The sequence below is a fragment of the Podarcis raffonei genome, chromosome 2, assembly GCF_027172205.1.
Source record: "Podarcis raffonei isolate rPodRaf1 chromosome 2, rPodRaf1.pri, whole genome shotgun sequence".
NCBI lineage: Eukaryota > Metazoa > Chordata > Lepidosauria > Squamata > Lacertidae > Podarcis > Podarcis raffonei.
Window position 1 is genome coordinate 115,537,900 of NC_070603.1, and position 24,472 is coordinate 115,562,371.

A 24,472-nucleotide genomic window follows, 5' to 3' on the forward strand; every position below is an offset into this window, starting at 1 on the left:
TCAGCTATTCAGGCTCCTCATTCCTCCCCATTTCTTTATGGAGGGTCTGCTGGGATGCTGGATGCAATAATCCTATACACGACTGTGGCCTGATGGGAAGTCTTGCTCTTAAGTTTCGCTCCTGCACATAACGCTACACAAACCGTTCTAAGACAGTCACTCACCACCTTAGAATGTTCAGTTCTCATTGAGTTCGTACCTGACTTGTTCTTAATGCATAGTTGACCACATCTACGGATGAATGCTATATCAATCACTAGTAAAAGTTTAATTAGGAGGTCTTCATGCCTGTCTAGTTCTGTGCACCCTTTCCCAGCCTTTAATCTATTGGTGATTAATGCAACCTTTGCTTTGTACTTGTGTTAACCAATCAGCAATAAGCACATATGTGGCAATGTTGTAATATTCAATAAAAGAGGCTCCTTGAGACTTGCTCAGGAGATGCCTCCCAGATGACACTCGCTACCTGTCTGTCGTTATTTCAACCCAACAGGGTCAAAGGCTATGCACTTTGTATAGACGTAACTACAACCAACATCTGGTATCTTCTGGGTGCACCAAGGTGGCCTCCTTCTGCATTGTCAGCAAGTGACAACTGTCATGGAACAATCCCCCGTGTCTCTGCAGAAAATTTTACTGATGGGCTTTTAGGGGCAGGGGAGAGAGGCAGTCTGCTAGGTGGATAGGGTTGTGGGATAGAAATGTCAGTAACCAAAGACTGAACTGGAATAAATGTGTAACCTGCCTCAAGATTCTTTGTGGTTGTTTTGTGCTTTCACATTAACTACCGTATTTTTCGCTCTATAACACGCACCTGACCGTAACACGGACGTAGTTTTTAGAGGAGGAAAACAAGAAAAAAAAAATCTAAATGAAACAGTGGATGTATGATTTTTGTGGTTCATGCTGTGGCCACAGACATGTGATCTGATGGTGAGTTTGGGGTAGCCCAGTGCAAAAATCCTGAGGATCCATGTGGCTCCATGCTTTGTAACCACGTTTTTGCGCCATTGCGGACCCATGAAACAGTGGGTGCGTGTGTGTTTTTGGGTGCAGGCTGTAGCCATGGACATGCTATGTGATCTGATGGTGAATTTGGGGTGACCCAGTGCAAAAATCCTGAGGATCCATGTGGATCCGTGCTTTGTAACCACGTTTTAAGTGGGGAGGAAGGAAAAGCACGCAAGGGACAAGGAGCACATGTGGGGTGTGTGGAGGAGCTTTTCGGGGAGCTGAGCGGGGAGGAAAAGAGCACTGTTGCTTTAAAGGTATACCTAAGGTATTTGCCCTGTGCCTGGGGGTTTTTCCATTTAACAGTTTGCAGCCTGTTCCTTCCGCTCCTTGTTTTGAGGCAGAATAGATTTGAGCAAGTGAGGAGGACTTGGATTGCAGGGGATTCGCCATTAGCTGTGTAAAAACGCTCCTCCTTGCAGCCTTCTACTTTGTTTGTACACGTGGCTACTGGTATCAGTGATAAGCTGCCACCAGCAGCAATAGAATGGAGCACAAAAAAACGATAGGGGCACTAGGGCCCAGACAATGCTCAAATCTATCCTGCCTGAAAACAGCTGAGAAGGGGGGGGATTTGCTTAGTTTTCCCCTCTCCCTCATCCCGTGCCCTCCAAAGCCTTTTTTTTTACTTCCTGGTTTTCACTGCGCTCGTGGCTGAGAGCTCCAGGTTGGGTTTTTTTTTGCTGCTGGTTGCTTAAATTTTATCCTTCCTGATCCAAGCCCTCCTGTGCCCTGCTGTCCCTCTGCAGCCTCATTGCTCCGTTTAGAGAGCGCGTGGACCTTTGCTAGCTGAGGCTGCAGCAGCTGTTGCTGGCTACTTTAAAAGCGCCTGCTGGCTTTGAACTGCCTGCCTCCTCCCAGCTCGCTATGGCTCCCGTCTGTCCCTCCTCCCGTGTAAGCGGCTGTTGCCCGCTTTGCTGCCATGGCTCTCCTTCCCTCCCTCCTCCCCAGATCCTCCGAGCCGTAGGTCGCTTTAAAGCAAGCAAAGCGAGAGCCTCATAGAGCGTGTAAGCGGCTCTCGCTTTGCTTACTTTCAGAGAGCCCCTCCTCCTGGCTGTAAAGCAAGCAAAGCTAGAGCCGTGCAAAGCCCTGCAAGCGGCCATCCAGTGCATTCGCTCCGTAACACGCACAGGCATTTCCCCTTACTTTCTAGGAGCAAAAAAGTGCGTGTTTTGGAGCGAAAAGTACGGTAAATCTCCTGCAAAACAGCAACAGAAATGGAAGTGAGATGAAAGAACTTGACGAAAAAATAGGATTTTTTTTAAATAAACAATAGACTGGCAAAAATAAGAGAAAGAATAGAAATACTTAAATGCCCCTATTAATATTAATGAAATAAAAGAAGGAATTGTGACTTTTAAGAATGGTAAAGTCCCTGGTCCAGATGGTGTTTCTATAATGAATTACAAAAAATTGGAAGAGACCATATTACCGGTGTTAGAAAAAATAATGAACAAAATTTTAGAAGGAGGACAAGTGCCAGAATAATGGCAAGAGGCCCTAATTACATTGATACTGAAATATGGATCCAATTTAGAGTAAATTAAAAATTATAGACCAATCTCACTTCTAAATTCAGATTATAAATTATTTGCAAAAATTTTGGCCAATAAATTGAAAAAGATCCTGGCAAGCTTAATAAAGATAGATCAGTCAGGCTTCCTACGTGGAAGAAAAATTTACAGCAACGTAAGATTGTTAGTAGATACAACAGAATACCTAGAAATGAGACCAGATAAAAAGGCAGCCCTGATCTTGGTGGATGCGGAGCAAGCACTGGATAATGTTTTGGGGGCATTCATACAAAACACTTTGGAAATGATGAGTTTGGGTGAGAAAATATGTAGTGGTATAAAGCAATTTCTAATTCCCAAAAGGTCGGACTAATTATAAATGGTGAAATATCAGAAGCTTTTAATATCTCTAAGGGAACAAGACAAGGCTGCTCTCTTTGTCCTCTCATCTTTACCACACTTCTGGAAGTGTATTTGAAAGCAGTAAGAGAAGACCCTAGAATAGAAGGAATTAAAGTTGGACAAAAGGCCTAGAAGGTCAGAGCCTTCGCAGACAATCTAATAATTCCAACAGAAAACCCTCTAGAGCAGCGATTCTCAACCTGTGGGTCCCCAGATGTTGTTGGACTACAACTCCCATCATCCCTGAGCTCTGGCCTTGCTAGCTAGGGGTGATGGGAGTTGTAGTTCAGCAACATCTGGGGGCCCACAGGTTGAGAAAGGCTGCTCTAGAAAGTACTATACAGTGGTACCTCGGGTTACATACGCTTCAGGTTACATAAGCTTCAGGTTACATAAGCTTCAGGTTACATAAGCTTCAGGTTACAGACTGTGCTAACTAACCCAGAAATAGTACCTCGGGTTAAGAACTTTGCTTCAGGATGAGAATGGAAATTGTGCGGTGGCGGCTTGAAAGCAGCAGGAGGCCCGAATAGCTAAAGTGGTGCTTCAGGTTAAGAACAGTTTCAGGTTAAGAATAGACCTCCGGAATGAATTAAGTACTTAACCCGAGGTACCACTGTATTAAGACCTCCCCATGTAAATTAGTGGATGTTTCCTAAGGTTCCATAATGACTTAAGCTTCTCCGCTGTGTGAGTTTGCCAATGTAATGTAAGTTTATCCTTCCTGTTGAAGCTTTTTCCACATTCAGAACATTTGTTTTCTCCCCCGTGTTAATTCGCTGGTGTATGCTAAGGTCTCCACTTTTACTGAAGCTCTTTCCACATTCAATACATTTACCATATTTTTCGCTCAATAACACACATCTGACCATAACACACACATAGTTTTTAGAGGAGGAAAACAAGAAAAAAAAATTCTGAATGAAACAGTGGATGTATCATTTTTGTGCTTCATGCTGTGGCCACAGACATGTGATTTGACGGTGAGTTTGGGGTAGCCCAATGCAAAAATCCTGAGAATCCATGTGGATCTGTGCTCTGTAACTACGTTTTTGCACCATTGCAGCCCCAGGCAACAGTGGGTGCGTGATTTTTTTGGGTGCAGGCTGTAGCCATGAATATGCTATGTGATCTGATGGTGAATTTGGGGTGACCCTATGCAAAGATCCTGAGGATCCATGTGGATCCATGCTTTGTAACCACATTTTTGTACCATTGCAGCCCCAGGCAACAGTGTGTGTGTGATTTTTTTGGTGCAGGCTGTAGCCATGGACATGCTATGTGATCTGATGGTGAATTTGGGGTGACCCAATGCAAAGATCCTGAGGATCCATGTGGATCCGTGCTTTGTAACCACGTTTTAAGTGGGGAGGGAAGGAAAAACATAGAAGGGAGAAGGAGCACCGAGAGGGGTGTGCGGAGAAGCAGCTGGCTAAGAATGCAGGAGAGGGGTTTTACCGGAGGGAGGAAAGGAAGGCAAAAGTTCCCCCCACCCACCCACCCAGCCAGCTCTCTCTCTCCCCCCCCCACCTGCATGTTGCCTGCGAGTCCCTAGACACAGCAGCAGCACCACCGGAGCACGGAGAGGAATTAGAAGGAAGGACGCTCTGCTTTCGCCTCTGCTTGCCTGGAGGGGAGGGGTTTTCTCTGCTCTTTGTTCCGTTTGAGCAAACACAGTAATGAAACAGAAGTGGGTGGGCAGTAAGACCCTGAGGCAGAATGCAGGAAAGCAGCAGCTTCCTCTTTTCAAGGCTTCCCTTCTCCGGACGATTTGATATTTGCCTGATTTTTGCCTTCACTCGCGCCAGTCCAGGGACCACACATTCGCTCAATAACACGCACAGACAATTCCCCTTACTTTTTAGGAGAAAAAATCTGCGTGTTATAGAGGGAAAAATACGGTAAATGGTTTCTCCTCTATGTGAGTTTGTAGATGTCTTCTAAGTATTCCATTTTGACTGAAGCTCTTTCCACATTCAATACATTTAAATGGTTTCTTTTTTTTATTTTTTTTTATTAAACAGTTTTTTATATAACAGAAACAAAACATACATAAACAAACATCAAACAATAATAAAACATAAAACAAGTACCATTTCATAACCCAATTTCTAAACCTTACTTCCACAACCTCCTCTTACTTCCCGTTTCTGTATTCCAAATTCTTACAGTTATTCAGCGAAATCTTGCCTTATTTTATTATAAATTTATACTAATCACCCTTATTCTCTTTGTCATAACCATTACTAATAGTAACCATTTATTTTGATCCAGCATCATTCTAACTGTCATTAATTTTGTAATGTTTCTTTAAATAGTCCTTGAACTTTTTCCATTCTTCTTCCGCCGCTTCTCTTCCCTGGTCTCGGATTCTGCTCGTCATCTCTGCCAAGCTCATATAGTCCATCACCTTCATCTGCCATTCTTCCAGTGTGGGTAGATCCTGTGTCTTCCAGTACTTTGCAATGAGTATTCTGGCTGCTGTTGTGGCGTACATAAAAAAGGTTATATCTTTCTTTAGCACCCCCTGGCCGACAATACCCAAGAGAAAGGCCTCTGGTTTCTTGGTGAAAGTATATTTAAATACCTTTTTCAGTTCATTATAGATCATTTCCCAGAATGCCTTAATCTTCGGGCACGTCCACCAGAGGTGAAAAAAAGTACCTTCCTTTTCTTTACATTTCCAACATTTATTATCAGGCAAATGGTAGATTTTTGCGAGCTTGACTGGGGTTATGTACCACCTATAAATCATTTTCATTATATTTTCTCTTAAGGCGTTACACGCCGTAAACTTCAACCCGGTGGTCCACAACTTTTCCCAGTCAGCAAACATGATGTTATGACCAATGTCCTGAGCCCATTTAATCATAGTTGATTTAACCGTTTCAGCTTGTGTGTTCCATTTCAGCAGCATACATTTAAATGGTTTCTACCCCCTGTGAGTTCGTTGATGTATTCTAAGGTGTCCACTTCTACTGAAGCCCTTTCCACATTCAATACATTTAAATGGTTTCTCCCCTGTGTGAGTTCGCTGATGTAGTCTAAGGTATCCATGTTGACTGAAGCTCTTTCCACATTCAATACATGCAAATGGTTTCTCCCCCGTGTGAGTTCGTTGGTGTCTTCTAAGGTGTCCACTAAAATTGAAGCTCTTTCCACATTCAATACATTTAAATGGTTTCTCCCCTGTGTGAGTTCGTTGATGTATTCTAAGGTATCTATTTTGACTGAAGCTGTTTCCACATTCAATACATGCAAATGGTTTTTCCCCCGTGTGAGTTCGTTGGTGTATTCTAAGGTGTCCACTTCTACTGAAGCTGTTTCCACATTCAATACATTTAAATGGTTTCTCCCCCGTGTGAGTTAGTTGATGTCTTCTAAGGTGTTCACTTCTACTGAAGCTCTTTCCACATTCAATACATTTAAATGGTTTCTCCCCCGTGTGAGTTCGTTGATGTCATCTAAGTGTTCCACTTCTACAGAACCTCTTTCCACATTCAATACATTTAAATGGTTTCTCCCCTGTGTGAGTTCGCTGATGTAGTCTAAGGTATCCATGTTGACTGAAGCTCTTTCCACATTCAATACATGCAAATGGTTTCTCCCCCGTGTGAGTTCGTTGGTGTCTTCTAAGGTGTCCACTAAAACTGAAGCTCTTTCCACATTCAATACATTTAAATGGTTTCTCCCCTGTGTGAGTTCGCTGATGTAGTCTAAGGTATCCATGTTGACTGAAGCTCTTTCCACATTCAATACATGCAAATGGTTTCTCCCCCGTGTGAGTTCGTTGGTGTCTTCTAAGGTGTCCACTAAAACTGAAGCTCTTTCCACATTCAATACATTTAAATGGTTTCTCCCCTGTGTGAGTTCGTTGATGTATTCTAAGGTATCTATTTTGACTGAAGCTGTTTCCACATTCAATACATGCAAATGGTTTTTCCCCCGTGTGAGTTCGTTGGTGTATTCTAAGGTGTCCACTTCTACTGAAGCTCTTTCCACATTCAATACATTTAAATGGTTTCTCCTCTGTGTGAGTTAGTTGATGTATTCTAAGTGCTCCACTTTGACTGAAGCTGTTTCCACATTCAATACATTTAAATGGTTTCTCCCCCGTGTGAGTTAGTTGATGTCTTCTAAGGTGTTCACTTCTACTGAAGCTCTTTCCACATTCAATACATTTAAATTGTTTCTCCTCTGTGTGAGTTCGTTGATGTCATCTAAGTGTTCCACTTCTACAGAACCTCTTTCCACATTCAATACATTTAAATGGTTTCTCCCCCATGTGAGTTCCTTGGTGTATTCTAAGGTCTCCACTTTTACTGAAGCCCTTTCCACATGCAATACATTTAAATGGTTTCTCCTCTATGTGAGTTTGTAGATGTCTTCTAAGTGCTCCACTTTCACTGAAGCCCTTTCCACATTCAATACATTTCAGTGGTTTCTCCCCCGTGTGAGTTCGTTGGTGTATTCTAAGTGTTCCATATTGACTGAAGCTCTTTCCACATTCAATACATGCAAATGGTTTCTCCCCCGTGTGAGTTCGTTGGTGTCTTCTAAGGTGTCCACTAAAACTGAAGCTCTTTCCACATTCAATACATGCAAATGGTTTTTCCCCCGTGTGAGTTCGTTGGTGTATTCTAAGGTGTCCACTTCTACTGAAGCTCTTTCCACATTCAATACATTTAAATGGTTTCTCCTCTGTGTGAGTTAGTTGATGTATTCTAAGTGCTCCACTTTGACTGAAGCTGTTTCCACATTCAATACATTTAAATGGTTTCTCCCCCGTGTGAGTTAGTTGATGTCTTCTAAGGTGTTCACTTCTACTGAAGCTCTTTCCACATTCAATACATTTAAATTGTTTCTCCTCTGTGTGAGTTCGTTGATGTCATCTAAGTGTTCCACTTCTACAGAACCTCTTTCCACATTCAATACATTTAAATGGTTTCTCCCCCATGTGAGTTCCTTGGTGTATTCTAAGGTCTCCACTTTTACTGAAGCCCTTTCCACATGCAATACATTTAAATGGTTTCTCCTCTATGTGAGTTTGTAGATGTCTTCTAAGTGCTCCACTTTCACTGAAGCCCTTTCCACATTCAATACATTTCAATGGTTTCTCCCCCGTGTGAGTTCGTTGGTGTATTCTAAGTGTTCCATATTGACTGAAGCTCTTTCCACATTCAATACATCCAAATGGTTTCTCCCCCGTGTGAGTTCGTTGGTGTATTCTAAGTGTTCCATATCGACTGAAGCACTTTCCACATTCAGTACATTCAAATGGTTTCCCCCCTGTGTGAGTTAGTTGATGTCTTCTAAGGTTTCCATTTTGACTGAAGCTGTTTCCACATTCAATACAATTAAATGGTTTCTCCTCTGTGTGAGTTCGTTGGTGTATTCTAAGTGTTCCATATCTACTGAAGCACTTTCCACATTCAGTACATTCAAATGGTTTTCCTCCTGTGTGAGTTCCTTGGTGTTTTCTAAGAGTTCCATTTTCCCTGAAGCTTTTTCGATTGTCAGTACATTTAAATGGTTTCTCCTCTATGTGAATTCGTTGATGTGTCCTCAGTCTTCCACTGTGACTAAAACACATCCCACATTCCATGCATTTAAACTGTTTCTTTTTTCTTCCCAATGAATTCACAGATGGCTCCATAGAATTCTGGCAATCATCTTCCTCACCTGTTTGGGAGTTGGGTCGGGGCGGTGAGAATCCTGTTAAGACTTACAAGAAAGACAAGAAAGGAACTGAACACATGTCAATCCTAATATGCACCTTCTCCTATTTTAACACTGTCTCATTTCTCCATTGTCCTCTCTATGTTCCAAAGTTTTAGGAATGCAGGTGAGATAATTGCAAGAACAACACATGATCACTCCATTCACACTTAATAAACTGCATTATTTTATAATTTATGGTGGAACTGGCTTCTTAGACACATCTCGGTATTTCTCTTTTCCCAGGGAGGAAATGATCACTGGATCGAGTAACAGTCTCTCCTATGACTAGGAAGTAAAACTTTCATGTTACTATGCCACATGTAACTGTAAAAATATTGCAATATATTTGAATCCCCAAACTTGGCCCTCCAGATGTTTTGGGACTACAATTCACATCTTCCCAGACCACTGGTCCTGTTAGCTAGGGATGATGGGAGTTGTAGTCCCAAAACATCTGGAGGGCCAAATTTGGGGATGTCTGTATTAGAACATAAGAAGAGCCTGCTCGATTGGGCAAAGGCCCACCTAGTCCAGCATCCTGTTCTCACAGTGGCCAACTAAATGCCTGTGGGAAACCAGCAAGCAGGATCTGAGTACAGGAACCCTCTGCCTTCCTGTGCTTTCAGTCTAATCCTCTTTTTTCAAGCTATCCAAGTTGTTGGCCATCATTCCTGTAGGATGGAATTACATAGATTCAAAAAGCAGAAATACAACCAAGAACGCTTTCGGACCACAACTCAATAATTCTTGAACTAAAAGGCGAGAAAAATACTCCATTTAGAGTATTGATCGTATTTTGGACAATAGATTGAAAGGTGTTTTAGCAGAAAAAAATCATCACAATCAGGCCTGCTGTCTACCAGGACGTCAGATGAAGGAGAATATAAGGAATATAACTGATATTATTGAATATTTGAAAGTAAGAAATGAAAAAAAAGCGGCCTTAATGTTTATAGATGCTGAAAAGGCTTTTGATAATGTTTCATGGGCTTTTATGAAAAAGATAAAAGAAAAAATGAATCTTGGGGAAGCATTTTGGAGAGGAATTGATGCAATTTATTTTTACCAACAGGCTATGCTGATTGTTAATAAGGTTATAACAGAAAAGTGTAAAATAACGAAGGGGACAAGACAAGGATATCCCCTATCACCATTATTATTTATTTTGGTATTAGAGGCCCTGGCGAGAGAGAAAAAGCGGAGAAATTAATTAGAGGAATAACAGTAGAAAATAAAGCATATAAATTAAAAGCTTTTACAGTTCACCTTGTAATTACAGTGAAGGATCCCAAAAATACTCCACCGAATGTGGTAGAAAAGATAAGGGACTTCGGGCAGGCCGGAGGCTTTAAACTAAACAAGAATAAGACTAAGTTTTTGGTAAAAAACACAATGGAGCAAGACCAAAAGGAATTACAACAGAAAACAGAGTTAGTTATACATAAAAAGTCAAATACTGATAGATTTGTCTGACAGCTAAGAATATTAATATTTTTAAAGACAATTACAAGAATGAGTGGAAAGAAATAAAAAGAGCTTTAGAGATATGGGGAAGAATGAATTTATCATTTTGGGGAAGAATATCAATAATAAAAATGAATGTATTGCCAAAAATGTTATTTTTATTCCAGTCAGTCCAGGCAATAGGCAACGCAGGATGCTTTGAAAAATAGCAAGAAGATATATCTAGGTTTATTTGACAAGGGAAGAAACCAAGTATAAAAAATAAATTATTAACAGATGTAAGAGAGAGAGGAGGTTTCGCCCTGCCGGGTTTGAAACTAGAACTGGGAATGGATTACATTTGAAAACACAGGTACTGTATTTTAGATCTGGAAGGACACAAATAATGGATAGGATGCATATTTATGGTAGGAAAAGGCCAAGGTGCATAGAGCTTTTCAGAATCATATAGTAAGAAAACCAATTTGTAGGGTATGGGAGAAGTATAAAAATTTGCTTGAGTAAAAAACCCTGGTGGCTTTCTCCCTTGGAAGCAATATCTCTGAAAAAAATTGAATATGAGAAGTAATTGGCCGTCTTATAGAGAGCTGTTAACTGAAGTTGAAAACCAACTGAAATTAAAAGATTTTGAAGAGATAAGGGAAGCTGTAACTGACTGGTTACAGTACCATCAACTAAACGATATCTTTAAGAGAGACAAAAAGAAAGGTTTAATTATGAGACATCACAATTTCAAAAAGAACTCTTAGGAAGTAACATAAAAAGATCTGTCTAAAATGTATAACTTGCTCCTAGAACGGTATACAAAGGATGAACAGGTCAAATCAGTTATGACTAAATGGGAAAGGGACTTAGGACATAACATACTACATGAAAATTATGTACTGGTGGTATTTGGCTTCTAGTAAGTTATCTAAAACGTATAGAGTAAGTTCAAATATCTGCTGGAAATGTAAAGAAGAAGTGGGTACCTTTTGCTATATGTGGTGGTCATGTAAGATAACAGTATCATTTTGGGAAATGGTATATAATGAAAAAGTACAGACATCACCTTGCTAGCAAAGGTCCGTACAGTAAAAGTTATGGTTTTCCCAGTAGTGATGTATGGAAGTGAAAGCTGAAGAATTGACGCTTTTGAACTATGGTGCTGGAGGAGACTCTTGAGAGTCCCATGGACTGCAAGCAGATCAAACCTCTCCATTTTTAAGGAAATTAGCCCTGAGTGCTCACTGGAAGGACAGATCCTGAAGCTGAGGCTCCAATACTTTGGCCACCTCATGAGAAGAGAAGACTCCCTGGAAAAGACCCTAATGTTGGGAAAGATGGGGGGCACAAAGAGAAGGGGACAAAAAAAAAAGACGAAAATTATGGCTAAAAACATGAATCAAGAATTAATTGAGGAAATACAACAAAGGACAGAGATAGAAGTGGTGAACAAAGTGAAGTATTTAGGAATATGGTTAACCCCCAAGAACATTGATTTGTTTCAAAACAATTATTTACCTATGTGGAATCAAATAAAAAGGGATTTGGAGGTGTGGGGAAGACTGAAATTGTCCTTTTGGGGGAGAAGATCTACGATAAAAATGAGTGTGCTACCAAAGATGTTATTCCTTTTCCAATCACTGCCGATAATCAAGGGGGCATCAATTTTTAAAGAATGGCAAAAAATAATTTCAAGATATATCTGGCAGGGTAAGAAGCCAAGGATTCAGTTTAAGTTATTAACAGATGCAAAAGAAAGAGGTGGCTTCGCCCTGCCAGATTTGAAATTATATTATGAAGCATCATGCCTCTGTTGGATAAAGGAATGGATTAAATTAGAGAATGGAGAGCTGTTAGATTTAGAAGGATTTGATAACTGATTTGGTTGGCATGCTTATCTATGGTATGAGAAGAAAAAAATTCACAAAGGTTTCGAAAACCACATCTTCCGAAGATCATTGATAGAGGTGTGGGAGAGGTATAAAAACTTGTTGGAACCTAGACTCCCCCATTGGATTTCACCATTAGAAGTGATGAGTGTGAAAAAAATTAATATGAGGGGGAGGTGGATAACATATGGAGAATTGGTAACAAGAGAGGGGGTAAATGGAAAATGAAAACTTATGAAGAGGTGAAAGAATCTGTTTACGACTGGTTACATTACTTTCAGATTAATGAAACATTGTAAAATGTGTGGGTATGAAGGTAAAGAATCAAAATTCCAAGTGGAGGTATTGAATAATGAGTATAAAAATCTGTCTAAAATGTATAAAATGTTGCTGGAGTGGCATACAAAAGATGAAGAGGTAAAAGCAGTAATGATACACTGGGCAAGAGACTTTGGTTATAATATACAGTATGATGATTGGATGAAATTATAGAATGAAAGGTTAAAATTTACGGCATGTACTGCGTTGAAAGAAAATGTAATGAAAATGTTCTACAGATGGTATATAACGCCAGTTAAACTGGCCAAAATGTATAAAACATGCAATAAGTGTTGGAAATGTAAAGAAAAAGAAGGTACTTTCTATCATATGTGGTGGGAGTGTAAAAGGGTGAAAGACTTCTGGGAAATGATATACAATGAATTGAAAAAGATGTTGAAATATACGTTCGTTAAAAAACCAGAGGCCTTTCTATTAGGAATGGTAGGAAACGAAATTAATAAGAGAGACTGTAAACTGTTTCAATATGCAGTGACTGCCGCAAGGATACTTCTGGCCCAAAGATGGAAACAGGAAGAAATTCCAACAGTGGAAGAATGGAGAAGGAAATTGACTGAATATGCAGAATTGGACAAATTGACTGGGAAGATTCGATATCAGAAAGACCAAAAGTTTATCGAGGACTGGGGGAAATTTACAGAATATCTGAAAAATATATGTGATGTACAGACAACGCTTGTTGGTTTTGAAGAGACTCTGTGAGATAGTAAGAAATATTGCAAAAAAGAGAGTATGAGGAAAAGGAGTTGGGAAAGGCAATATCATGTTTAGAAATGTGTCAATAAATAGAAATTTTACGAAAGATTGACAGAGAAACTGAGGGAAGTCAAAAATTGAAGAATGAGTGCAAAATAATTTGTTGATTGTATAAAATTTGTTTGGAAAATGAATAAAAATTATTAAAAAAAGAAAAAGGAAAGATGCAATAATCCCAACTAGGGAAGAATAGCAACCCAAACTGCTGGACTCTGCCGAAATGGTAAAATTAGCCACGAGACTCAGGAATCAAGAAAACAAGGATTTTTAAAAAGAATGGGGGAAAATTATAATCTACCTATGAAATTACTGCACGCAAATCAAAACGTTACCTGGACTTTAGGAATCATTTGTAAATAAGTTTATGGACAATTTAGATAAATGAGGACTGTGGAGAATGTATCTATACAGTGGTACCTCGTGTTACGTAACCCTCTGGTATTTTTCCGGGTTTTGCCACTCGCACGCGTAGAAGCATTCTGTTGTGCCGCATGCATGTGTAGAAGCGGTCCTCCAGTTTGCAAAAACCTCGGGATTCGTCTGGAGCTCCAGAACGGATCCCGTTTGCAGCCGGAGATACCACTGTATGTAGTTTCGGAAAAATTCCCGTATTTTTTGCTCCATAGGATGCACTTTTTTCCTTCTAAAAAGAAAGGGGAAATGCCTGTGCGTCTTATGGAGCGAATGCACTGGACCGGAGCCATGGCTCCCGTCAGTCAAGCAAAGCGGGAGCCGCTTAAAGGGCTTCTGTCCCGCTTTGCGCAGCTCTAGCTTTGCTTGCTTTACAGCGAGCCTCAGCCAGCAAAGGTCCACGCGCTCCCTAAAAAGAGCGATGAGGCTGCAGAGGGACGGCAGGGCACAGGAGGGGTTGGATCGGGAAGGAGCCACAAGCTCAGAGCCACGAGCGCAGTGAAAACCAGGAAGTATAAAAAAAGGCTGGGGAGGGCACGGGATGAGGGGCAGGGGAGCGGGAGCGTGCTTTTTCCTTCTGCAGCTTGTTTTGAGGCAGGAGAGATTTGAGCATTGTCTGGGTCCCAGTGCCCCTACTCCTTTTTTATGCTCCATTCTATTGCTGCCAGGGGTTGCTTATTACTCAAACTGAACCTGATACCAGTAGCCACGTGTACAAACAACGTAGAAGGCTGCAAGGAGGAGCGCTTTTACACAGCTAATGGCGAATCCCCTGCAATCCAAGTCCTGATCACTTGCTCAAATCTATCCTGCCTCAAAACAAGCAACGGAAGGAAGAGGCTGCAAACTGTTAAATGGAAAAAAAAAACCCCAGGCACAGGGCAAATACCTTGAGTAAAATAGCAAAGGGAGGCAGGTGATTCAAAGCCAGAAGGCAATTTTAAAAGTGGTGTGTAGCCAGCAGAAGGTCCGCCCGCTCCCTGAATGGAGCAATGAGGCTGCAGAGGGACGGCAGGACACAGGAGGGGTTGGATCGGGAAGGATAAAATTTAAGCAACCAGCAGCAAAAAAAACCCCAATCTCGAGCTCTGAGCCACGAGCGCAGTGAAAATCTGGAGGTAAAAAAGGAAGGCTGCTGGGGACTGGAGGGCAGAGGATGAGGGAGAGGGGAAAATTACGCAAATCCGCCGCATCTCAGCTGATCCGCTGGCTCCTTGAGCCTGCACACTAAACAAACAAACAGTTCCTGTCCCTCTTAGTCTCACTCTGATATACCAGTAGTTTATTAAATAGTTTAGTACAACATTTGATTCAGAATATTTTTTCCCTGTTTTCCCCCTCTGAAAACTAGGTGCGTCTTAAGGTCCGGTGTGCCTTATGGAGCGAAAAATACAGTAATATAAGGACCCATGAAAGGAATGGAGTGAAGTCATGTGATTCAGAGAATCTCATGAAATGATTATATAAATGTCTTTAATATAAACTTGCATTTGTAAAAACCAATAAAAATATTTGAAAAAAAGGGAAGTCCATAGATTGACTAGGCTTCTGTTGATTCATCATTTGCAAACCCCAAAATAGGTGTTCCTGTTTTTGAAGTTTGCCGCGGTAACCGAACGTGCTCCTGAGCTTCCATTTTTACTGTTACGCAGCAAATTTAAGTGCCCCCCCATCCTAATTGGGGCTTTTTTTCATTCCGTTTTACCCTTGAGCAGCTAATTTAAGTCGTCTCCATCGTAATCAAGGCTTTTTTCATCCCATTTGTTCCCTTGCACAGCTAATTTAAGCTCCCCCCCAATCAATATTCAAGCCGTTTCTGGTTGCAGTGTTCTGAGGTGACATTTGGTGCTTTAGTTGTTTCCTATTTTTTGCATTTTTGTTTGTGTGGCTTTTTCATTCTTGACTGTGGCTTGTTTTTTTGTTTTAATTTTAATTTCTATCATCTAAAATACTGTCTTATTTATTTTATGGTACAGAACATTGTTTATTGCTTTCATTTTATGCTCCTTGGTTTTGGAACGCTTTAGTTTTGGAAGACTTCCGGAACCGATTATGTTTGAGAACCAAGGTACCACTGTAACTCCTAAGATTTAAAATCCTGGAGGAAGAAAATCTGCCCCCACTACAGTGGTACCTCTGGTTACATACTCAATTCGTTCCGGAGGTCCGTTCTTAACCTGAAACTGTTCTTAACCTGAAGCACCACTTTAGCTAATGGGGCCTCCCGCTGCTGCCACGCGTTTTGTGTTCTCATCCTGAAGCAAAGTTCTTAACCAGAGGTACTATTTTTGGGTTAGCGGAGTCTGTAACCTGAAGCGTATTTAACCCAAGGTACCACTGTACTTTATGAAAGGGATTCAAGAAACAAAGAGATGCTTCGGAGAAGGCCTCACCCCTTCCTTCTTCCTGTCAGGAGCTACCATCAATTTGTCTCCTCTCCATCTTTTCCCCTTTCTCCCTCCACCATCCATCTGTCCCTGTCCCCATCTCCTCTCCCCTGGAACTCACCAGATTTCTCCAAGGGTCCTGGGAGGGAATGCTCAGAGGTTGTGGGGAGGGATGCGGGAGACAGCCTGACCAGGTCAACCGTCCATCTTCCTCCTTCCATCATGGCCAGGGTTGCAGGTTTAGTCTCAGCTAGGTTTGCAGGTTCAGCTTCCTGAGGAGCGCAGAAGCCAGAGCAAGTTGCAGCTTCCTGGGAGGGAGGGAAGAAGAAGAAGCCAAGGGAGTCTGAGAGCCCCTGCAGGGATTCTCCTGCCCAAGACATTCTGCTGCCCCTGGAGAAGCCCCAATTGGGCACCCCCTTCCCAAGAGCCCCCACCCATTTTCAAACACCTTTGGCAATTTCTTTCACCTGCCTGTGCCACCTCCCTTCCTAAGGCTGGCATGGTATACACATTAGTGGCCTGAGAGTAGATCCCTTGGAACTTAAGAGTTAATCTACAAAGGACTGCTCTGAATACATGGGTGGCCCTTGCATGGAGAAGAAGGAAGCCCCTTGCTTGCATCTGGACCCCCTGGGAGAGGCAGTGGATCCGCCCACTGCTCCCTCTGCCCTCCCTGCCTCCAGCCCTGCAAACATCCTTTGCTCTTGTTGCTCAGGGGAGAGAGGCAGGAAGAGCCTTCAAACCCATCCGTTTCCTCCTCTGCTGCCTTTTCTTGCAGCAGTCCAGTGAGAGGGGAAGGAGCTGCAGCGCCTGGTTCACTTCATGGTTTACTGGGATTGTGAATGAACACGTCCTCTGCCTTCCATGCGGTGGGAGTGGGGTGGGTTAAAAGTGGTTGAGAGACCCCCCCTCCACATTTCCGCATCGGCAAATAAATGCGGAAAACTGCTGGCTTGGCAAATGAAAAAAGACAAAAACTTAATACCATTACAAACTTGGAAGTGGAAGGAAAAAATATACAGAATCCAGTGGAGATCAGAAAGTGTTTCCAGAGGTACTTTAAACAATTATATACGCAGGAGACGCAGAAAGAAATGGATATTGACCTATTTTTGAAAACAAATGGACTACAAAAAATCTCTCAAGAAAATAAGCTAATGTTGAACTGCAAAGTAACGGAGCAGGAGGTAGAAGGGGCCATCCAGAATATGCAATTAGGCAAATCTCCAGGACCGGATGGTTTGACTTCAAGATATTATAGATCCCTGAAAGAATGGTTAGTACAGCCATTAAAGGAAGTTTGTAATGAAATATTGGAAGGGAAAAGGGCACCAGAGTCGTGGAAGGAAGCTTATTATTACACTTATACCGAAAACAGAGGCTGAGAAGACACAGCTTAAGAACTACCGCCCCATATCTTTGCTTAATGTGGATTATAAAATTTTTGCAGACATTTTGGCTAAAAGATTAAAAAAGGTACTAGTAGAAGAAATTCATAAAGATCAAGCTGGCTTTCTCCCGGGCAGACACTTGTCTGACAATACGAGGAACATAATTAATATTCTAGAAAAATTACAAGTGAATATTAATACTAAAGCAGTCTTGATATTTGTGGACGCGGAGAAAGCCTTTGACAATATTTCTTGGAGTTTTATGAAGAGAAAATTTACAGGGGATGGGGGTTGGTCAAGGTTTTGGCAATGATATAGGTGCAATTTACTCAGAACAAAAGGCTAAATTAATTGTGAATAATGTAGTGCCCAATCTCTCCATTGCTTTTTATATCGGTCCTGGAGGTTCTTTTAAACATGATTAGAAGGGACCAAATGGTTAAAGGTATACAAGTCGGTGCTAAACAGTACAAATTGAAAGCTTTGGCAATGATTTGGTATTGACATTACAGGAGCCAGAATCTAGTACTAAGAGAGTACTGGAACTGATCCAAGAATTTGGACAAGTAGCGGGATTTAAGTTGAATAAGATGAAAACTAAGGTTTTAGAGAAAAATCTAACAGTGACTGAGAGAGAGAGGTTTCAGAAGGAGACAGGATTTGGTCGGGTGGCGGGATTCAAGTTAAACAAACAAAAAACTAAGGTTTTGGCAAAAAACTTGACACCTTTAGAAATAGATGGGTTTCAGAAGGAAACAGAACTAAACGTTGTTAATAAAGTGAAATACCTGGGGGTCAACTTGACTGGGAAAAATTTGAATCTGTTTAAAGATAATTATGAAAAATGTTGGTCTGAAATTAAAAAGGATCTAGAAATCTGGTCAAGATTGAAACTTTCCTTGTTGGGAAGAATTGTAGCAGTAAAGATGAATGTATTGCCAAAAATGCTGTTTCTGTTCCAGACCCTACAGATCGTGGACAGAGTGGAATGTTTTGGAAAGTGGCAGAGGGACATTATGAAGTTTGTCTGGCAGGGCAAAAAGCCCCGAATAAAATTTAAAATATTAACAGATGCAAAGGAAAGAGGGGGTTTTGCCCTGCCGGACTTAAGGTTGTATTATGAAGCTGCATCCCTCTGCTGGCTGAAAGATTGGTTTTTGCTAGAAAACACTGATGTCCTAGATCTGGAAGGGTTCAACAATGCTTTTGGGTGGCATGCATATTTGTGGTACGACAAGGTAAAGTCTCATAAGTTGTTTAAAAACCATATTGTAAGGAAATCTCTGTTTTCTGTCTGGACTAAATACAAGGACTTATTTGAAAACAAGACTCCGAGGTGGTTATCACCGATGGAGGCTAAAGCCACAAAAATACTTAATATGGGGGGTGGCTGGGCAAAATACTGTGAAATAATAGAAAGAGTGGGTGACACTTGGAGGTTGCAGAGCTTTGAAAAATTGAAAGGGAAGGTGCGAGACTGGTTTCACTATGCCCAAATTTTAGAGATCTTTAAAAAAGATAAAAAAATTGGTTTCCAGGTGGAAAAATCAAAATTAGAACTAGAATTACTTGAACCTAAGACGAAAGTGCTTTCAAGAATGTACAACTTGCTGCTTAAATGGAATACTCAAGATGAGACAGTCAAATCAGCCATGATAAAATGGGCACAAGATATTGGATACAACATTATGTTTGAGGACTGGGAAAGGTTATGGACCACCGGTATGAAATTTACGGCATGTAGTGCCTTAAAGGAAAATATTATGAAAATGATGTACAGGTGGTACATGACCCCAGTCAAACTTGCAAAGATATACCATTTGTCTGATAATAAATGTTGGAAATGTAAGGAGGCTGAAGGAACTTTTTACCACCTCTGGTGGACATGCCCGAGGGTGAAGGCCTTCTGGGAAATGATTTATAACGAGTTGAAAAAGGTATTTAAGTATACCTTTCAGAAGAAACCAGAGGCCTTCCTCTTGGGCATTGTGGGCCAGAGGATACCTAAGAAAGACAGAACCTTCTTTCTATATGCAACGACTGCAGCAAGAATTCTCATAGCTAAATACTGGAAGGCACAGGAGCTACCCACACTGGAAGAATGGCACACACAACTGATGGACTATATGCAACTAGCCGAAATGACTGGCAGAATCCGAGACCTGGGAGAAGAGGCTGCGGAAGAGGATTGGAAAAAATTTAAGGACTATTTACAAAAACATTATAAGATATATGAATGTTAAAAATTTGCTAAGGTTTGAGGTAAATATGCTTCAGTATTGAAACTCGGAGTTGATAGAAACAAAGTTAATGATCGAGAAAAGTTTTAATTTCAGAGTGAATAATTAGATGAAAATACAAAAACACAGGAAACAAGGTATTAATTTGCTGTTTATATTTATTATAAAGAATGCAGGGATGGAGGAGATGGGGAAGTCCAGTGGATGATGAAAAAAAAAAAAAAGACTTCGAAAAATGAATTTTTTCTTGTTTAATTTCTTTTTCTTTCTGTAAAACCGCTTTTGTTGTGTTATTGATGATGGATTTAGATTCTGGAAAAAAGCAATAAAAAAATTTATAAAAAAAAAACAGAAGGAGACAGGATTAACACTGGCTAAGAAAGTGAAATACCTAGGGGTTAACATGACCGCTAAGAATGTGAATTTATTTAAGGATAACTATGAAAAATGTTGGATGGAAGTGAAAAAGGATTTAGAAATATGGTCAAACCTGAAGCTACCGTTAGGCCGAATTGCTGTGATAAAAATGAATGTATTGCCAAGGATGCTGTTTTTGTTTCAAACATTGCAAATTTTGGATAAAATGGAGTGTTTCAAGAAGTGGCAGAGAGATATCTCTAGATTTGTCTGGCAGGGCAAGAAGCCTCGAATAAAATTTAAGATACTAACTGATGCTAAAGAAAGAGGTGGATTTGCCCTCCCAGACTTAAAACTTTATTATGAATCAGCCGCTTTTTGCTGGCTGAGAGAATGGATGCTTCTTGAAAACACTGACGTGCTGGATTTAGAAGGTTTTAACAATGTATTTGGGTGGCATGCATATCTGTGGTACGACAAGGTCAAAGCACATAAAGCGTATAAAAACCATATTGTCAGAAAAGCACTGTTCAATTTTTGGATAAGATATAAGGACTTGCTTGAAAATAAAACCCCAAGGTGGTTGTCACCAATGGAAGCGAAGGCTCAGAAAAAGTTCAATATGGAGGCCAAATGGCCGAAATATTGGGAAATTTTGGAACAAGAGGAAGACAGATTAAAACTGCAGAGTTTTGAAAAATTAAAAAATAGAGTGCGAGATTGGCTTCATTATTACCAGATAATGGAGGCATATAACTTGGACAAAAAAATTGGCTTCCAGGTGGAAAAATCAAAATTGGAAACAGAGCTGCTAGATCCTAAAATTAGGAACTTGTCAAGAATGTATAACTTGCTGTTGAAATGGAATACTCAGGATGAAACGGTGAAATCTGCTATGATTAAATGGGCACAAGATGTTGGACATAATATTATGATGGCTGACTGGGAACAGTTATGGACCACAGGTATGAAGTTCACGGCATGTAATGCCTTAAGAGAGAATATTATGAAAATTATCTAAAGGTGGTACATGACACCAGTCAAGCTTGCAAAAATCTACCATTTGCCCAATAATAAATGTTGGAAATGTAAAGAGACTGAAGGTACATTCTTTGACCTATGGTGGACATGCCCAAGGATTAAGACTTTCTGGGAGATGATCTATAATGAAATGAAAAAGGTATTTAAATATATCTTTCTTAAGAAACCAGAGGCCTTTCTCCTGGGCATGGTCGGCCAATTGGTGCCAAAGAAGGATAGAACTTTCTTTATGTATGCTACAACAGCAGCAAGAATACTTATTGCAAAGTACTGGAAGACACAAGATCTACCCACCCGGGAAGAATGGCAGATGAAGGTGATGGACTACATGGAACTGGTGGAAATGACTGGCAGAATCCGAGACCAGGGAGAAGAGTCGGTGGAGGAAGATTGGAAGAAATTTAAAGACTATTTACAGAAACATTGTAAAATTAATGAATGTTAGAAGGATGTTGGAATGATGATGTGATTTTAGCAGAAATGTTATAAAGGATTAGGAAAAAACTGACTGTTAATTGGTGAAAGGAGGGAAAGTAAAGTTACATTATATGAAGATAAATTACAGGACAAAAATTTGAAAAGATGGAAAGGATTTGCTGAAACAGATAATCGAACTAGAATACAAAAAAGGGAGGTGTGAGGAGGTCAAGGAAATAAGCTAATGAAAGATAAGTTATGGGAAGATTCGCTGTATCTTTTTTTGTTTTTTTTAATGGATTTTCTTTTTCTGTTCTTTTTTTTCTTTTTCTCATCCTTTCCCACCCCCTTATTGTGATGTGTTGTATTGTTTTTGTTTAATATGGTGTTTTTCACTTTTTCTTTCTGTAACCTTTAAAACTTTAATAAATATTGTTTTAAAAAATAAGAGAGAGAGACCCCCCCCTCCAGTCCTTTTGGGAAACAGGAGTTTTGGTCAGGAGTAAACAACTTAGATGGCAAGTTCACAAGAGAAGCACTTTGGAGCACTGCTTGCTCTTACTATGTGTTTGGACCTAGAGGACAACATACACGTTTACACCACGTGGATCCTTAAAGAGGGCATTTCTTTAAATTCAAAGGCCATTTCTACAAAATGGAAGTATTCTGCTAGCAGCCCTATATAGGAAAGTTTTTAATGTTTTAAATTTTTTGGTGTTTTTGTTGGAAGCCGCCCAGAGTGGCTGAGGCAACACAGTCAGATGGGCAGGGTGCAAGTAATGAATTATTTATTCTTATTCTTATTAGTATTATTCCCTCCTAAGCCCATCCTGTTATGCATGCTGATCAGAGACTCTGTCCCAACCTCCCCCTTGACCGCAAGAGGGCTTCCTATTTTGACAGCTATTCTTCACATTTCTATACTGCCCTTCCTCCAAATAATAATAATAATAATAATAATAATAATAATAATAATAAATTTTATTTATAGATCACAGGGTAGCTTACAAGAGAAAAACACAGAGATGCATAGCAGAGCAAGAAATAGAAACGACAACCCTTCCTCCCCCCCCCCCATGCGGGTGTGCAGTCCATAGATTTTTAATGAGCCAAACGTCTGGGAGAAGAGCAAGGCTTTCGCCTGTTGCCTAAAGATAAGGTCCTTCTCCGAAGGGTCTTCTGCTGGGGTATAGATACTAAATTTAAATTAATACTATTAAGGCGATCCTGGCCAGCAATGCCCACCCCTCTCCCCTCGCCCGCCTCCTCCCTTTGCACCAGGTCCCTGCAGGAGGAAGCTTCTCCCCCCCCCTCCCCTACAAGGCCCCCTTTAAGAGAACAGCTCCCTTTCCTGCCTTCTTTTCTCCCCGCCCGGATCCCGTCCCGGGGCTTCTCATCCTGGACCCCCTCGCAAAGCCCCTTCCCTCCTTCCCCGCCACTGGCTTTGCACTCACCCGAAATCCTGGGCAGCGGGGGCGGGAATGGGAGCCCCCGCGTGGGAGGCAGGGAGTGACGCGCTTAATTAGGAGGCTTGATTAGGAAGAAGCCCCCTCCTCCGTCTCCTCAAGACGCAGCCCCGCTTCCCGCCTCCCTCCCTCCCCTCCTTTGCAAGCTCCAATTTTATCTCTGCTGGTGAAGCCGGAAGTGGAGGCAGCTCTGAGAAGGAAGGAGAAGTTTCTCTCCACCTTCAGCCTCTTGCCTGTTATTTGATAATTGGGGGAAGGAAAACCTTGCAGCACCCAACCAATGGGAAGGCAAGGGAGGGAACGTGTGCATAGGGAATAAAAGCTCATTCTTCGCTCCAGCTGGACTGTGCCTGCTTTGGACCCCCGCTTTTGCAATAAGGTATTGTCCTCAATAAGGGACGCGGCTGGAGTTGTGGTTTAAACCCCAGAGCCTAGGGCTTGCCAATCAGAAGGTTGGCAGTTTGAATCCCTGCAATGGGGTGAGCTCCCGTTGCTCTGTCTCTGCTCCTGCCAACCTAGCAATTCAAAAGCACAAAGTGCAAGAAGATAAATAGGTACCTGTTGTAAACAAAATCTGCCCTTATTCCCTTATGGGGGACACAAGAGCCTTTATAGAGTCCTTTGCCGGTTCTCCATCAGTAGGAGAAAATAACAGAGGCCAACCAGAGAATATTGAGAAGCAAAGCAGCTAGTAAGCCTGATCTTTATTGAACTGTTGCAACAGGGTGCTCCCCTCACATGGAGGAGAAAGGAGGAGGACCCAGAACAAAGGTGTGCCTGCCCTTATATAGCCCTTTTAAATTCCCTGCCCTGGAGCTCAAGACCACCCCTCCATACAGCATACCTACATCACAGAAAAGGCGCTCTGCAACAGAAATTTGAATGTTGTTGCTTTTCCTGTGCTGCTCCAGACATGTGGTCCACATATCTATGTATGTGCTTGGTTGGTACATTTATGAACATTTATTATATATATATAAGACCTTAAAATTTTTTATTACATACCGCTCCAGCGGGAAGGTAAATGGCGTTTCCGTGCACTGCTCTGGTTTGCCAGAAGCGGCTTAGTCATGCTGGCCACATGAACCAGAAGCTGTACGCTGGCTCCCTCGGCCAGTAAAGTGAGATGAGCACCGCAACCCCAGTGTCATCCTCAACAGGACCTCACGGTCAGGGGTCCCTTTACCTTTACCTATTTGTCCTCAATAAACTCTTTATTTGCTTCTCCAAGATTCTTCAGATGGTATTTTAAAGAAGGGGATCAAGGGTCTCAGGACCCACTTCTTACAATGTATGAAGTAGCTTATAGCAAAAAAGCCTAATAACTCTTCTGGGTAACTGAATAAATTATTTTAATAAATATTTAAATGGAGAACATATTTTGCCTTCTCATGTTCATGCAAACGTGGTTCTACTCCAATCTCACTGAGTATTAAATTGTGGGTGGACATAGCAGACGCCACAGAGATTCCTCCAAGTGGTTCTTTATAGTAAGCTGGAACTGAACTGAACAGCAAACAGCTCAGCTGGCCTGCTTTTATAGGCAGCCGTCTGTCAACACTGTAACAACAACAACCCAGGGTTTCCCGCCTAAATTGACTGACGTGGACCCGAGTGAAAACTATATACACAATACCCCTGGTGGCCAGGGTGAGAACTTCAATACATAACACTTAGTCCC

The 24,472-nt window shown here is 41.3% G+C and overlaps 1 long non-coding RNA gene and 1 pseudogene across 1 annotated transcript in view; one reads left to right on the top strand and one right to left on the bottom strand.

The window, feature by feature from the left end:
* The window catches only part of LOC128409194 (uncharacterized), a 26,735-nt gene extending 19,687 nt beyond the window's left edge, over positions 1 to 7,048 (top strand). The window contains exon 2 of the long non-coding RNA XR_008329201.1: positions 6,985 to 7,048. This is a non-coding gene — a long non-coding RNA (uncharacterized LOC128409194). The remainder of the gene's footprint in view (positions 1 to 6,984) is intronic.
* On the bottom strand, positions 5,847 to 22,906 carry LOC128409083 (zinc finger protein 84-like; annotated as a pseudogene).
* Positions 22,907 to 24,472: the final 1,566 nt, after the last annotated feature.